This window comes from Neophocaena asiaeorientalis, unplaced genomic scaffold (assembly GCF_003031525.2).
Source record: "Neophocaena asiaeorientalis asiaeorientalis breed wild unplaced genomic scaffold, Neophocaena_asiaeorientalis_V1.1 scaffold81, whole genome shotgun sequence".
Taxonomy (NCBI): domain Eukaryota; kingdom Metazoa; phylum Chordata; class Mammalia; order Artiodactyla; family Phocoenidae; genus Neophocaena; species Neophocaena asiaeorientalis.
The window spans coordinates 667,402-682,358 of NW_020171990.1; the positions used below are offsets into that span (position 1 = coordinate 667,402).

The window sequence follows — 14,957 nt, forward strand, 5'->3', positions numbered from 1 at the left end:
CTTAGTGTTTATTTCAATCATTTAATGTAAAGAATTTCCTTCTGTGATAAATAATATTTCTACTTCGCCACCAGGGAAGTCCCAATATTTCTACTTTATTAAAATAGTTCAAAAAGGGCTTCCTAGGTGATGTCAGAAGAAGGAAAAACCAGAAATTTTTGGCTACAGTGTCTTTTCATTTTGCAAATCACAGTTCTTCAACAATGAAATCAATAATTTGCTTTTGTTCTGATTTTTTAAACGCCTGTGAAAAAGTCTGATTTTGTAGGTATATGAAAGTGTCACTTTATTACAAAAATTTGCACATCATGAACTAATCTTATAAAGTATTCATACTTATTTGCTGAGGTAATGAATCACATATCATGGAACTAATTTTTTTTTTATGCTTCCCTTTTCAGTTTTTCTCTCAGTGTCATTTCTGTTAAGGACTATACTTGTGCTTAAAGATCTTTAATAGTATTTTTTTAAAAGAGGAATAAAAGGAAGAGGGATCGATTACTGTTCACAAGAAATATGCTAAAATCAATCCTTGCCTAAGGGGAAGCCCAGTTTGCCCTTTGTACACAGGGCTGTATAGAGATGCGGCAGATCATTTCCTTAAAATTTTTTTTTCAGAAATTTATTGTACAGCTAAACACAATTCAAGGGAAAAGTAACTTCTAATAGAGTATCAGATGTTCCTCCCAGATTCCAAGTTACTCTAATGTATTAAATTTTCTGCACAGAGCTAGACTGCATGTTCCATATGTTCCACAAACTTCATCTTACTTGTTCACTGCTATACTCTTAGTTCTTAGGATAGCACCTTACTCATTGTAGACACATGATAAATGATATTTGAAAGAAAGAGTAAATGAATAGTTTTACACATTAATAATTTGAAATACTGTCAAAACTTTACCAACTTAAATGAAATTTTTTGAATATTAATAATTTAAAGTGATGTATATTATCTCTATTCTGTGATAATTAAAAATATTTATATGGTACCTAAATTTACTTTTCATGCCTCTTTATTAAAATGTATGTACAAATAAATAAATACATACAGGATGTACCATGATCTTTAGAGTTCATTAGCTTTTTTTATCAGCTATTTCAAAACTTTTTAACAATTAACATTATTCCACCTACTGTGTATGTATATTTTTAAATTAAGTTTTCACTGGACCTATTTCATATTCAAGGTCTATATTTAATATTTTTAGTATTTCTAATAAAAGCTATTCATATTTAAATTTCATTTTCTTTGAAGGTCACTATGCTATCCAGGAATAAATATTAAACCTGGTGGTTTAACAGAAAAGGCACATACTACAAAGAATTAATAGTGGGCCAATGTATCCTATTGTTGTATATGATTTCAGATTATATAAAATAACACATCATCATTAAAAATTTCTGGATAATAGCACATTATTGACCGGAGATGTATTAATACTTCTTTTGTTACCCAAACGTTATTGACCAGAGACGTATCAATACGTTTTTAGAGAGTGATACAATTAACATCACCTTGTGAAGTTGTTAGAGCTTAAAATTGATCAAGCGTTCATTATACAACTTATGATTGTCATTATCATTCACAGTTTGCTTCGTTAAGTTTTTGTTCCAATCTTATGTGTATTATAAATGTAAGATTTTCAAAAATGACGTGTTGTGAAATTTTGAGTGAAGAAGAATTTTTCAGTGAATTTTATGCAGATACTCTCTCTGATTGTCTGAGCAACATATATACTAGTGTCTCAGAAGATGATAGTTCTTCAGAATATAGTTCTGATTCAGACGATGTTAATATTAGACCAACAAAAAGACAAAAATACTTAGTGATTGATTCTGATAGGGAAAATGAAAATGAAACTCACGGTGCAGGAGAATGTTCTTTTGCTTCTATAGAAGAGTGGATTCAAGACAACATTTCACAAAAATTAGAAGACTGTACAGTTGTGTCAGGTGTAACTATTGAATGTAATGACCCGCAAAGTGTTAGTGAAATAACAGAATTAATTTTTTTGGCTGGCCAAAATAAAAATCGCCAGCCACAGGCATTAGTTTCTGGAAAAATCCCCTGGTCAATAATGATATTGTAAGCAGAAATTGGCAAAGGTTTGATAAACGAAATTCAGATCCTGATCTAAGTAAATTCAATAAACGGTACACTTAGGTGGTGGGCTTTATTCCAATAAGTATTTATAATTATTCGTATTGTATTTTTTTATATAAGACAATCTTTACTTGAACAACATAAAAAATATATTTTAGTTTTGTTAGAGCTATATAATTTATAATTAGTAAAAGACTTTCTGGAAAACAATGTAGATTAAACATATTTTAAACAAAATGGACTATTTCATCAATAATAAATCTAAGTAGATTTATTTAAGACTGATATTATTCAAGCCAGATATACTACTATAAGCATTTGTTAAAGAAAATTTTCATTTTAATTGGTTCTACAGTTAAAGGAACATGAAGAGATTTGCAAATATATGGATAGAGATGGAATTCAGTTTCTTCTCCAATTCTATTTGAAAGGAGAATAACCTAATTATCAATTTATTAAATAGTGTTTCTATTTTTACTTCTGGTATATGGATAAGAATAAATAAAGATAAACAAGTGATGAAGAGACAGGATAACAGGAAATGTAGAAAAAGTACATTCTTTTCAAAAAAATGTATTGCAGTTGAACTAGAAGAAAATTGACGAAGTTAAAATTAGAGTTTATTATATGTAGTCACTGATTAAGACATATATGCATACATTTACATATACAAGTAGACATCTTTATCAGCATTGACTGCATATATTAATCAGAAGAAAGACTGTATTTTAAGTAGCAAACTCTGTAATAACCCTAGTTTACGTGGTTTCAAAAATTGACATTTTCCACATACGTTGTATACGTGTATTATGTTCATCATTATCATATTAACTTTTATATCATAAAAATTTACAAATTTGACACAGAACTAGAAAAAGCATAAAGAAAATATAGAAAACATTTAAGATATCATCTTCATTAGTTAAGTTTGCCTTGTCACATCTGTTTGCTAACAGATGTCATTTGAGGATGCAATAATGTACTTTCTTTTTCTTTGGACTAAGAATGTGGCAAGTTGTATATTCTTAGCTTTTCAGAAAGATTATAGCAAAAGATGTCATTAAATATAAAAAAATTTGAAAATTTCAAGTGTTGTCAAAGACTCTAAAGCTTGGTTCATAGGTGGCCAACGATGTGGTATACATTTGAACAACTTGCTTCAATAGGTGAAAAGCCTTTAGTGATTTGTGATGGTTTAGTTGTCGGTAGATTGAAACATCACTTGGCATAGGAAAGAATATTATTTTACTAGAGCATTTAGAATAAAATATGGACAGTTTGATGAACTCACTTGAAATCCATCATAGTAAATTGACACTTTTTTTTTTACTTTTAAAATCATAAAATGTCCTGCCTTATTTCATTTCAAGAAGGCGGAAATATGAGTAATGTATTCCAGCTTAGTACAAATAAAACTTGGCAATAACCATAACTTAAGCTAAACAACACCAAAATCTGTAAGCTTCCAATAGTAAATTCATCCTTTGGGGGCCAAGGCCATAGAGATGGGAATCAATGAAGCTTCAGGTTCCAGGCCAAAATAAAAGAAATTTTCTGAAAGATCAACAGATGAAACACTTACTAACCTCAAGATTCAGTTTGGGTGAACAGTATAATATAGGTTAACCATCAACTCTTCATTCAATGGTATTCCTCTATATCAAAGATTAGTAGAAAATAGATGTATCCTATTGACCAAAAAACCAAAAACCGCTATAGTAATCTAGAGTTCCCTTTATTAACTTTAAAAAGCCAATATAACTTATATCAGAATTAGATTATGAAACATACATAATTCTCTGCAAATATTAGTTTCTGTTGTTTTAACTCAAAACTACGACTAAGATTTTGTAAAAATAAGATAATATATATATTATATTCTTAACATTAACCATTGTAACTTAAAATTTTAATTAATAATGTCTTACAATGTGTGACATTCCTTGAAGTTTATTTTTTAAACTATTTGTGAAAGGATAGATTGAGATGTCAGGAACAAAGTGGTCAAATTCTTGGCATGGACACTGTGGAAGTAACTCCAACCAGGTGGATAAACTAGATATTTTCTCAAGCCCTTCTTTAAAACATGACCTGAAAGTCTAGGCTGCTTTAATTTTGGCCAACAATCCCATACTTTTAACTAGCTTCAAAATTTTCTGTGATCACCTGATTGCTGACATTTGAGACATTTGAGAGTTTCAATACCTCTAGGGCAAAAAAAGGAGGTAAAGTACAGGAAAAAATTGCATTAAAAATTATAAGACTTAGTTTAAACTATGTTTAATGAAACTGTGTCTTTGAACAATCCACTGGAGAGCTCTCTCATTCACTGTAAAATGATAAAGTTTGTTTGAGACCATACTGATCCCTTGTAGTCTTTTGCAGCTTTATGACTTTCCAGATACGTTGTTAAATCTGAAATTCCATGAAATGTAAATGAATATCTAGATAATATAGATAAGTGCCATTTTGTGTGTGTGTGTGGTACGTGGGCCTCTCACTGTTGTGGCCTCTCCCGTTGCGGAGCACAGGCTCCGGACGCGCAGGCTCAGCGGCCATGCTCACGTGCCCAGCGCTTCGCGGCATGTGGGATCCTCCCAGACCGGGTCACGAACCCGTGTTCCCTGCATTGCAGGCGGGCCCTCAACCACTGAGCCACCAGGGAAGCCCCTATAAGTGCCATTTTTATCATTAAGTATTTAAACCTTAATGTATCCTCAAGTAGAACATTATTTGATAATAGTATGGGATTAGTAAATGATTGTGGAAGAATGAAAAACTATTTTACTTTCTTGTTTCCAAATGTTTTATGTTTTATACAAAGAGCATTATTAATATATGATTCACCTACTAAATGATTCACCAATTTTAAGTGTGAATTCAATTCAACACTTTCTTGTATATTCCCAGAATTGTGTATCCATCACCAGAATCAGTTTTAGAACATCTCCATCCCTTCAAAAAGAAACTCCATGCCTATTAACAGTCATTTTCCAACCCCCACGCCAAACTTCCGAGTCTTAAGCAGCCAATAATCTACTTTCTGTCTATATTGATTTTCAAGTTACGGACATTTCATAGGAATTAAATTAAACAATACATTGTCTTTTAAGAGTGGCTTCCTTCACTTCACATAATGTTTTCAAGAATTGTTTATGTTATAGCACATGCCAGTACTTCATTTATTTTTGTTGCCAAATAGTATTGAATTGTATGGATCTACCTCATTTTACTTATCCATTCAACAGTATATGGAAATTTTGGTTGTTTACACATTAAGACCATTAACAATAATACTGCTATGAACATTCAAATACAAGTTTCTGTGTGGACATAATAATTTTATTTCTTTTGGGTTTTTAAGGAATGAAATGGTTATATGATAATTCTATGTTAGAGATTCTGAGATCCTGCCAGATTGTTTTTCAGATTAGCTGTACCATTTCACATTCCCTACAGGAGTGTGTAAGGGTTCCATTTTTCTATATCCTTGCCAATGATTTTTTATTAACTTTCTTATTGACTATAGCCATCCTAGTGAGAAATGATGTCTTGTGGTTTTGATTTGCATTTCCATTATGCCTAATGAAACTGAGAATATTTTCATGTACTTCTTGAATATTTGCATATCTTCTTTGAAGAAATATCTGTTCAGCTCTTTTGCCCATTTTTTTTTCTTTTGCCCATTTTTAATTGCTATTTTTCTTTTACTTTTTGAGCTGTAAAAGTTTTTTTATGTACTCTAGATACAGGTCCCTTATCAACTATAGGATTTGCAAATATTTACTACCATTCTGTGGGTTGACTTTTCAATTTCTTAATGGTATTCTTTGAGGACAAAAGTTTTTCATTTTGACAATGTCCAGCTTATCTATTTTTTTCTTTTGTTGTTTGTGATCTTTTATCATCTTTTGAGTCAAATACAGCATAATAATTAGTCTCTTGACAGCAGTATATATATATAATATTTTAATACACACATGTGTATACAAGATTTTTAACATGATGCATTCAATAAAATTAGACATTTTCTTTAATTATATGCTTAATTTATATTTCTAGTATTCAACATCTTCAGCTGTTAATCTACCATGGAGAAAGGAAGTATTAAAACAATTTCTGAAATGCCAAGGACCAAACACAGAATAATGCTAGCTAAAAGTTCTTGAGGACACTCCCTGGATTTGGCATAAATGGTTTTACATACATTAGCACAACATCCCTGTGAAATAAGTAAAATTATTGTTCTTATTTTACAGATGAGAAAACCAAGACACAACAAGATTAAATGTCTTGCCCAAAGTCACCCAGCTAATGAATTGTAGGCCTTGAATTCTGAATCTAGAAAACAAGTATGAACTGCTTTGTACCACTGCTCTAGATTATACTTATAAGACTATGGTCATAATATTACTTTGTTGAAAAAATGTATTATCCAAAGCTGAAGGTAACTTTTCAAAAGTTATTTTTTTAAAAAGGAATGGAGAAAGCAGATATTTGGGCCTTAGTTTAAGGATAAATAATATGGAACGATGCAATAAACGTCAAATATGAACCAAATATGTGAAGTACAAGGCTAATGAAAAGCATTATTATATTTTTATCAACACACCTAAGTTTATTTCTAAACTTGGAAGAATAGGTGTCCCTTCTACTGGTCAAGACTAATTCTTCCACTTGTCTTTTTAATCTCAACCATCCTCCAGCATTATGATTATTTTTTCTATTAAATGTCTTTTGCCTAAATTGTCATGTCTTTCTTTGTATTGTCACATTCTAACCAACATGTTATTCTCTCTCTTCACTTCTCTGTCTCCATCCACTCTACAGCACACTTTTCAGGTCACTGTAATGATTAACAATGAGAAAAGGCTGAAAGGAGATGGCTCAGCTTAGTTGTCTGGGAAGCCTTTTAATAGTGACATGAAGATGAAGTTTTCTTGGAGATTAACTTCCAAAGGATTTGGGGGTAATCAAGAATTAAGTAATATTTGTTTATTCTCTACCCACTTGCTCCACATTCTTCCTCCTCACCATGCACTCACAACTTAAGACATACTGTTTAATGAAGAACAGGCAGTCCACAAAGTAAGCCCAAAAAGAAATTGAGTAAGCTTGTTTGATCTGAGTCTCAGCTGATATCTTCATTCAAAAATATCCTACCTGGAGAGAGGAAGACAAGCCTGTGCGGAGTCCAAAACAAAACCTTTGCTGCATATCACCAGTACTAAACAATTTCATAGTGGTAGAATTCCTTTTGATCTAAACTGAAAAAATGAGAGATCTCAAATTTTTCAATAGGCATAAAGAGGGGAGTAGGCTGCAGAATGATGTTGAAGTTTAGGGCACAGTAAATCCCCTAGGCCTTCATATTCTGGAATAAAATATAGAAGCAATGATTCCCTGATGGTCAAAGGACAACTTGACTGCTCTTAAGAAATTAGGAAATAAGCTTCCCAAACGTTATAATAATATGTCCATATCCAGAAAAGGATTGCCTAATTTCCAACACTACTAAATTTGTTATTGAGATTTATTTTATATTTGCATTTTTGGGGGTTATTATTTTTGCTTATTACTACTATACAAGATGGGAAAGTGCCAAAAATGACTTATAAATAATTAGGTATACATTTTGAAAAAGTTAAAACATGGCTTTAATATAGACAAAATAAAAACCATGACTCTGATAAATATATACTGAGCAAATGACAAAAAATGTATTTATCTCATGAATGAGAACATAAGCAGGTTGGTAAAACTAGTTTAAGGATGACAAAATCACTAAGAAAAGGAACACTGGAATAAATTTGCAGTGTTAAAGACAAACCTGATTAATGTCATACAAGGCAATAAAATGTTAAGCATTAAGGTTTATCTTTTCCATAAGGCAGAAATAATTTGGTCTATCATTAGTCTTCAAGTTAATATGTAATTTCACAGAGTTTAAGCCCTAATCAACTTAGAAATGGTAAGTCAAATGAAGGTATATTCTCCTAGTAAATTAAATAATTCTTCAATGGTGACTATTATATAATGTTCTGATATGACATTAAAATGATATACAGATATACATGAAACTTATTTTACAAGTAAAGCATAATATTCCTTAGCAATATAGAAAACAGAAAAGAAGTGCAAGGAATTAAAATTTCTTCACAATTTCACAAAAATAATATTAACAATCAGACGACTATAAGCTAGACAATGCTCTAAGTATATAACATATATTAACTATTTTAATCCTAACAATGCTATAAGATAGGTAGTATCTTTACAAAGAAACTGAGGCAAAGAAAATTTCATTAACTCACTGTACCTCTCTCAGTGAGTGATGGAGCCAGAATTCAAATTAGGGAGGTTAGTTTCAAAGTCTGTAATTTTAACTATTGCACTGTACTGTCTCTCACTAACACCCTTCCCTATATCTTGATTCTTCCTCAACTGTTTTAGTGCCATATGAGTGTCTTCCTTTTCATCAGCAACTCTTAAAATCACCTCAAAGAGTAGTATAATAGTAATAATAATTCTGATTGGCATTTTAAAAAATAATAAAATGTAAATAAGAGCATCTCAAGCATGTAATTTTTGATTGACTTGAAATAGACACTTAAAATTTCTCTACAATCACAACATCAGTACAAGAAATCTAGCACCTGTCCAAATCAGATCACCATCCCCACAATGTGGGATTTCTTGAATCCCCATTGCAGTATGGCTTCCTCAAAATCCTTTCTACCTGTTGTTCCCTCAGTGGTCAACACTGTCCTTTGAGAACAACAAGCATGTTGTGTTTAATACATGTGCTCTTTATAACATATTTACCACATATGTACATATCCCCAAAATTTACATTATTTATTTTGCTTGTTCTTTTTTGTGTGAGAATAGTAATTATAATTGACATTTTCTAAAAGAAAAGGCATATGTAATAGTACATAGTGGGGTAACAATTTAATTCGTCTTTTCTTTTCTTTTTTTTTGCTTTTTACTCAAAGCATAAAGCAGAGATAGTACTTTATACCAGGTTAACATGCAACTTAAAAAAAAAGGTAATATACATATTAAACATGGAAATTCACCAGTAAAATCATGTTTGTCATTCTTGAGCCTTATAAGAATTGTAATACATCATAGTTTACAGTGGAGGTAAAAAAGCATTTTATTATTTACCTTTCTTAAGTTAGGTGGTTAATTTTCTTAAATCTAAATCTGATTAAATCTGTGCCCAGCTAGATTCCTTAGTGGTTTCCCACAAACTACATTAAGTATAAACTATTAGCATACAGTGTTTTTATAATCTGGTATCTAACTAGCCTCTCCCAAACTTTTTTATTATTCTTTCATGTAACTTTGTTCTTAGATCTATTGCAGAACTTATTACATTTTGTGTGTATTGTTTATTCCTAATTTCCATTAGACATTAATTTTTAAAAACTAGAGTCTATTGGCCTACTTCACCTAAAACTTAATGTTGTTTTGATTAAATGATTGAACAAATGAATGAATAATAGAGTGAAAACATGAATGAAGGAAAAGGGGAAATAAAATTCCCACCCAATATTGAGGAAAGGAGAGAATGGGGACAAGGTTAGGACTTGAAAGCTTGTCTTCAAATTGAGTTTGAAATGACCAAGTTTCAACAAATAGGGAGGAAAGAAATTTAAGACAGTTTTGTCACATGGATTTGGAACACTGTAAAATAGTTTCAGAAATAATTATAAACCTGGATTTGTTAAACTATGCCAACTCTCAGTCCATATGCAGCAGCATTTATATAGAAAATTCTCACTTGAAACACCTAAGACATTGCAGTGCACGACTGAGATTAGCTGACTAGAAGTGCATTATTGCTCTCTCTTTGAAGGACAGGGATTACATCTGTATCAATAGAAACATGTATTACAAATCGTCTTGCAGACAACACAGGTGACTTATCCTGCTATGTACCTTACATTATCAGATTTCTAGTAAGATGTTTGATAAGGTTTCTTTTTATTGAAGAAAGAGGTTTTTAGTTTCTTCCAAAGAAAATGTTATTGCAATTGCAACCCTGTTTTAGTTCTTTATTGGCAAGATTATCTTATGGAAAAGAAATATACGTCCCTTTTTATTTGGTCAGTAAGATCATTTACATTTTAACATACAGAAGCTTTCTAGTTATCTGCCAAGTTAGTGCTGAAACAGCATTAGTCATTAATTGTTATGCAGAAATAGACTTTATGAATATGCTAAAATGAGATAGGGGTTAACACTTATGACTTTTTACATATTTGTACTTTTAGTGTTTCTGTTCATTTCCTGTACAACCTTTACTTTATGAGTGCATAGAGAGGAGAATTAATATTTGTGAGGTGTTTTGTGTCAGAGATAATATGTGAACAAACAAGTGTTTGCTGACCTCTCTCTTTTTCTCTTAAGAACATTTGAGAATGAAAAATTTAAACGAATAAGAATCTTTTACATTTATTGTTACCTTTTTTCTGTGACTAATTTTAGTATGAAACGGCATATCTCTATACATCTCCATAATATAAAGAGCTCAAGGTTGTCATAAATTTATGTAAAATCTAATATTTTTTCCTGTTTTTTTTTTTTTTTGCGGTACACGGGCCTCTCACTGTTGTGGCCTCTCCCGTTGTGGAGCACAGGCTCCAGACGCGCACGCTCAGCGGCCATGGCTCACGGGCCCAGCCGCTCCGTGGCATGTGGGATCCTCCCGGACCGGGGCGCGAACCCGTGTCCCCTGCATCGGCAGGCGGACTCTCAACCACTGCGCCACCAGGGAAGTCCAAAATCTAATATTTTTAAGGACATGTCCAGACAAGCACAAATAAATACCCAAGAAAGCCCATTTGTGTCTTACTATATTATTCATCAATTTAGACATCTTACTTTTTATCAATCCAATGATATTTTTACTCTAATTTTTACCCTCTTTTACCTTCTGATATGTGTGAAATAACATTGTATGTAGGATTCTACATGGTGACATTGATTTAGAAATCTCACTTTTATTATAATCGTTTTGTAGGTACTGCCTATCTGTTAAAAATAACACTGTGAACTACAAATAGACTAATGCTTTATAACTTTTAACATTTATTTAACTTTTCTAATTCTCTTTTAAAATGATGTTAACCTAGGAATCACATATTGTCTTCTAAAATTGGGCAGGTGACAATCTCACATATATTTTAAATGAATGGGAATTCTGATAAAGATGGTAAGCACTGTTTTCACAGCTCCTTTTATAAAACTTCAAAATGAATGGAAAAAGAACAGAAATAAAGAAGAAAATGTATCTACTTTTGAGTTAGAGAATTGTAACTCAATAATGTAAATTGTGAAGGACGAAAGCTGCCAAATAAGTAAATTTAGGCCAAATGTAAAAGGGAAGCACCAATTTGACATATATCTTCTTTCATTTGTATCATGATACAAGCAGGGGAATTATGTCAGAAGGTAGATTATACTCTGAAGACATGAAAAGACATTGCTGAATCATAAGAGAAATGAGGGTACTCCATTTATGCTCTATCAGCTAAACTGGAATAATGGAAGAAGCACAGCTGAAAGATACATACTCAACTTCTTTTTTAGCCAATTATAACCTAAACATGAGGATGAGGCAGGACCAAATAGAGAACAGAAAGTCAAATAGACTAAGTAGATTGTCTTGGATGCTGCACTGTGATGGTTGTTTCAGGCTGCCTTGGCTTCTCACCCAGACACTGGGCAAGGTTGAAGTCTCAGGATACTCTCAACTTACTACTAGACCTCCCTGCAGGGCTGATCTTGCCTATGTGATAGGGGATTCCATCTGTTTCTAGAAAAAATCTGTGGCGTTAACATACCCAGCATACATTTTTCTACCACCTGCCTTATGTTTCTTTTCCACTCAAGAAAGTTTGCAGCCAAACAACAACAAAAAGAAAAAACAAAACGAACAAACACACATAAAAAACACAATTAACCATCTAAGCAACAAGTTTAAACTCTATGGAAAAAATTCACACTATGTCAGGTGGAAAAGACCATCCAGTTTTGGAAAATTTATAGCATCCATCCTGGGCACCTATGAGTCCCAGATACAAATGTTTCCATTTAATAGTAGACAACAAACTCATCATCATAATCTTTAACAATTAGCATATATTCTACAGATAAATTGAGGAAACACATATTGCATGTAAAATATGTAGATGCTTTGAAAGAATATCCTACTTATTATAGGAAGGGGAATATAATTTCTAGAGCTCTTCTCATTGAACAAAACATTTAAAGTAAAATAGCTAGCCCTCAAATAGTTGCTACTCCTGAGTCAAAATGCCAAATTAGTCCATGATGGTGCAAGACAAGCTTGTTCATGTCTTCAGATTTCACACACATGCTACTATGACTTGTAAGCTGTATTTCCAAAAATTCATAAGAGGTACAAAATATTGTTGAAATTGTGAATAGTTTATATGTTTGCTTGCAGGACATATGAGAAATAGTGTCTGAATAAATAGCTGGAAAAGTAGGACAAAATCAACTGTGAAGGGACTATTATCATAATAAATTATTTGGATTTTTTTTCTATAATTGAATGGGAATCTTGAAAAGCTTTTAGGTAGGAGAATGCCACAAACAGTGTTTTACAAAGATGTTGGAGAGGAGAATATAGTTAATTGATTAAAGAAAGGACACACCAGAAACCAGGAGAACTGCTATAGGCCATTGCAATAATCTCCTTTATGAGATGGCTGCACCTAGACTCAGAAAGGAGAAGGCTTTGGGAAAGGTTACAGAGGCAAAAATCACCTGATGAAGAATTGGAAACTAAATCCCATTGAGCCTGACCTTTAAGAGCAGTGTACTATTGTGGTTGACTTTAAACTATATTATGTTTGTGGTTTGATGAAGCATGGCCAGTTATCAAAAACATCTGCAATTGGCTCACATAAACTGACTCTATGAGATATCATTTCATGAAGTTCTAGCAAAGAACAGGAGGTAAACAAGGGTGGGAGAGAAATCATCCACTTTGTTTCTTTCTCATGCAACATTCAATTTCATGATCAGGCAAAAATAAACAGTGCATTTCTAAAAATACATGGATACGAGATAAACTGCAAGTGGCATTTCAGGAGAAAATGTTTAAAGCTTTTAATTAAAAAATACTCTTAATAATATAAGCCATATTTACAAATTATTTTTTTAAAATAAGTCAGCAAATTAAAAAACATGGCAAAGCCATATTGAAAAACAAAACTAAATAAAGCGATAGATCTGGAGCACATTCTTGGCTCACCTTCCCTTCCTAAGGCACACCCTCCCTTCCCACCTGAGGCAGAGGGCTCCTCTATGTCCCCAGAGTTTCCCAGGGGAAACCCAACCCAGCCCCACACCCTCCCCAGGCCCTCAGGGTGCCCTGCATGCGGGTACTGATGGACTCGGAGAGTCCTCTACCCTTGCACCTGGAGAAGCACATTGGTTTCCTTACCCTTGAGCAGTACTGAGCTCAGTCAGGGGACCTGGCTGAAAAAGTGGCTGTGTAAGAAGCACCAGGATTTTCCCAGATTTGGAGGACAACTTGGCGAGAGGGGAAGGGGAGATCTCAAAATCATGAAGAAGATAAAGAGCAACATGAATGTTGGTAAGGTCTTCATCTGAACCAGACCTTGGATGGAGTATAAAAGCTGTGTGATCCAGAAGTGCAGTAAGGTGAAGAAGCACCTGAGCTCCAGCTTGTAAGGTGCATTATCCCCATGCTGGAGTAGCTGCTGGTCTTAGGGGACCTGATCTCTGATGACAAGAACACTGAAGCCAAGAGGCCCCACACTTGGAGCACATCTTGTTCACCTGCTGCCACAATCAGCACTGGTCCTGTCCCCTACAAGGATAAGGCTGCTTCCTTGGAGAGATAACTGGAGGGAGATTATACAGCAAGTAGATAGCCTCATAACAGCACTGAAGGGGCTTGGAGTTCCTCCAGGAACAAGCCAGTGGGTAGCCACAGTGAATAGTAGCTGAAGGAAAGGAGAGCAGGAAGACAGGAGATCCTAGCAGACTCAGTGACTTAGCACTGTGGAGCAGGGAGATATGATATCCCTGTGCTTTCCCAGACCCAGCCATCTATTACTTTCCAAGATGGTGGCACCTGGTGCATGGCTGGCATGGAAATACCATGTGAAAATCAGTCAGGAAGCTTTTAACTTAAAAAAAAAAAGTTTAAAAAAAACCCTGAAACTAACATTTCAAAGCTATATATCTCACTCATAGAAAAGTTGATGCCAGTCACATTATTTGCCAAGGAGTTTATAAAAACAACTTCAAATGTGTTGAGAGACAGTGAAATAACATCTCAGGGAAAAAGTGGAGTGAGATAGCAAAATTTCTATTCCAAAAGAAGCAGGTCATTCTTTCGTGACAAGAGAGAAATACCAAATTGAAAGTTCATTCACATAACTCAAAAGGCCAAGGGTGGGGGTGAGTTTTAGGCATGGCCAAATGTTGTATTCAGTAAATGAAATTAAGTTCTTTCATATTTGCATCCTTTGGGTTGACTCCAATCCCAAATTCTGCATGATTCACATTGCTGTTCCTCACTGATATCAAATCATTATTTTTCACCTACTCTTTTAAGTGTTATATTTCATTTTTATCTAAGTTGTTACATGGATCTTTTAATTTTTTTTAACTTAGAAAATTATTTATCTGTGGTGTATTGACCATTCACCACATGTTTTGCAAAAACACTGAAAAATTTCTGAACTGGTCTTAAATTTTGGAGGTCAGGGTGGTGCAATAAATATACTTTAATACCTTGTCATCCAGGCCCCTTGTTATAGATTGTGATACAATA

At 33.2% G+C, this 14,957-nt stretch overlaps 1 protein-coding gene across 2 annotated transcripts in view; it reads left to right on the forward strand.

Annotated features, from left to right (window-relative positions):
* The window catches only part of KLHL1 (kelch like family member 1), a 364,563-nt gene that overhangs the window by 193,746 nt on the left and 155,860 nt on the right, over positions 1-14,957 (forward strand). The gene's annotated exons all lie outside the window — the stretch shown is intronic.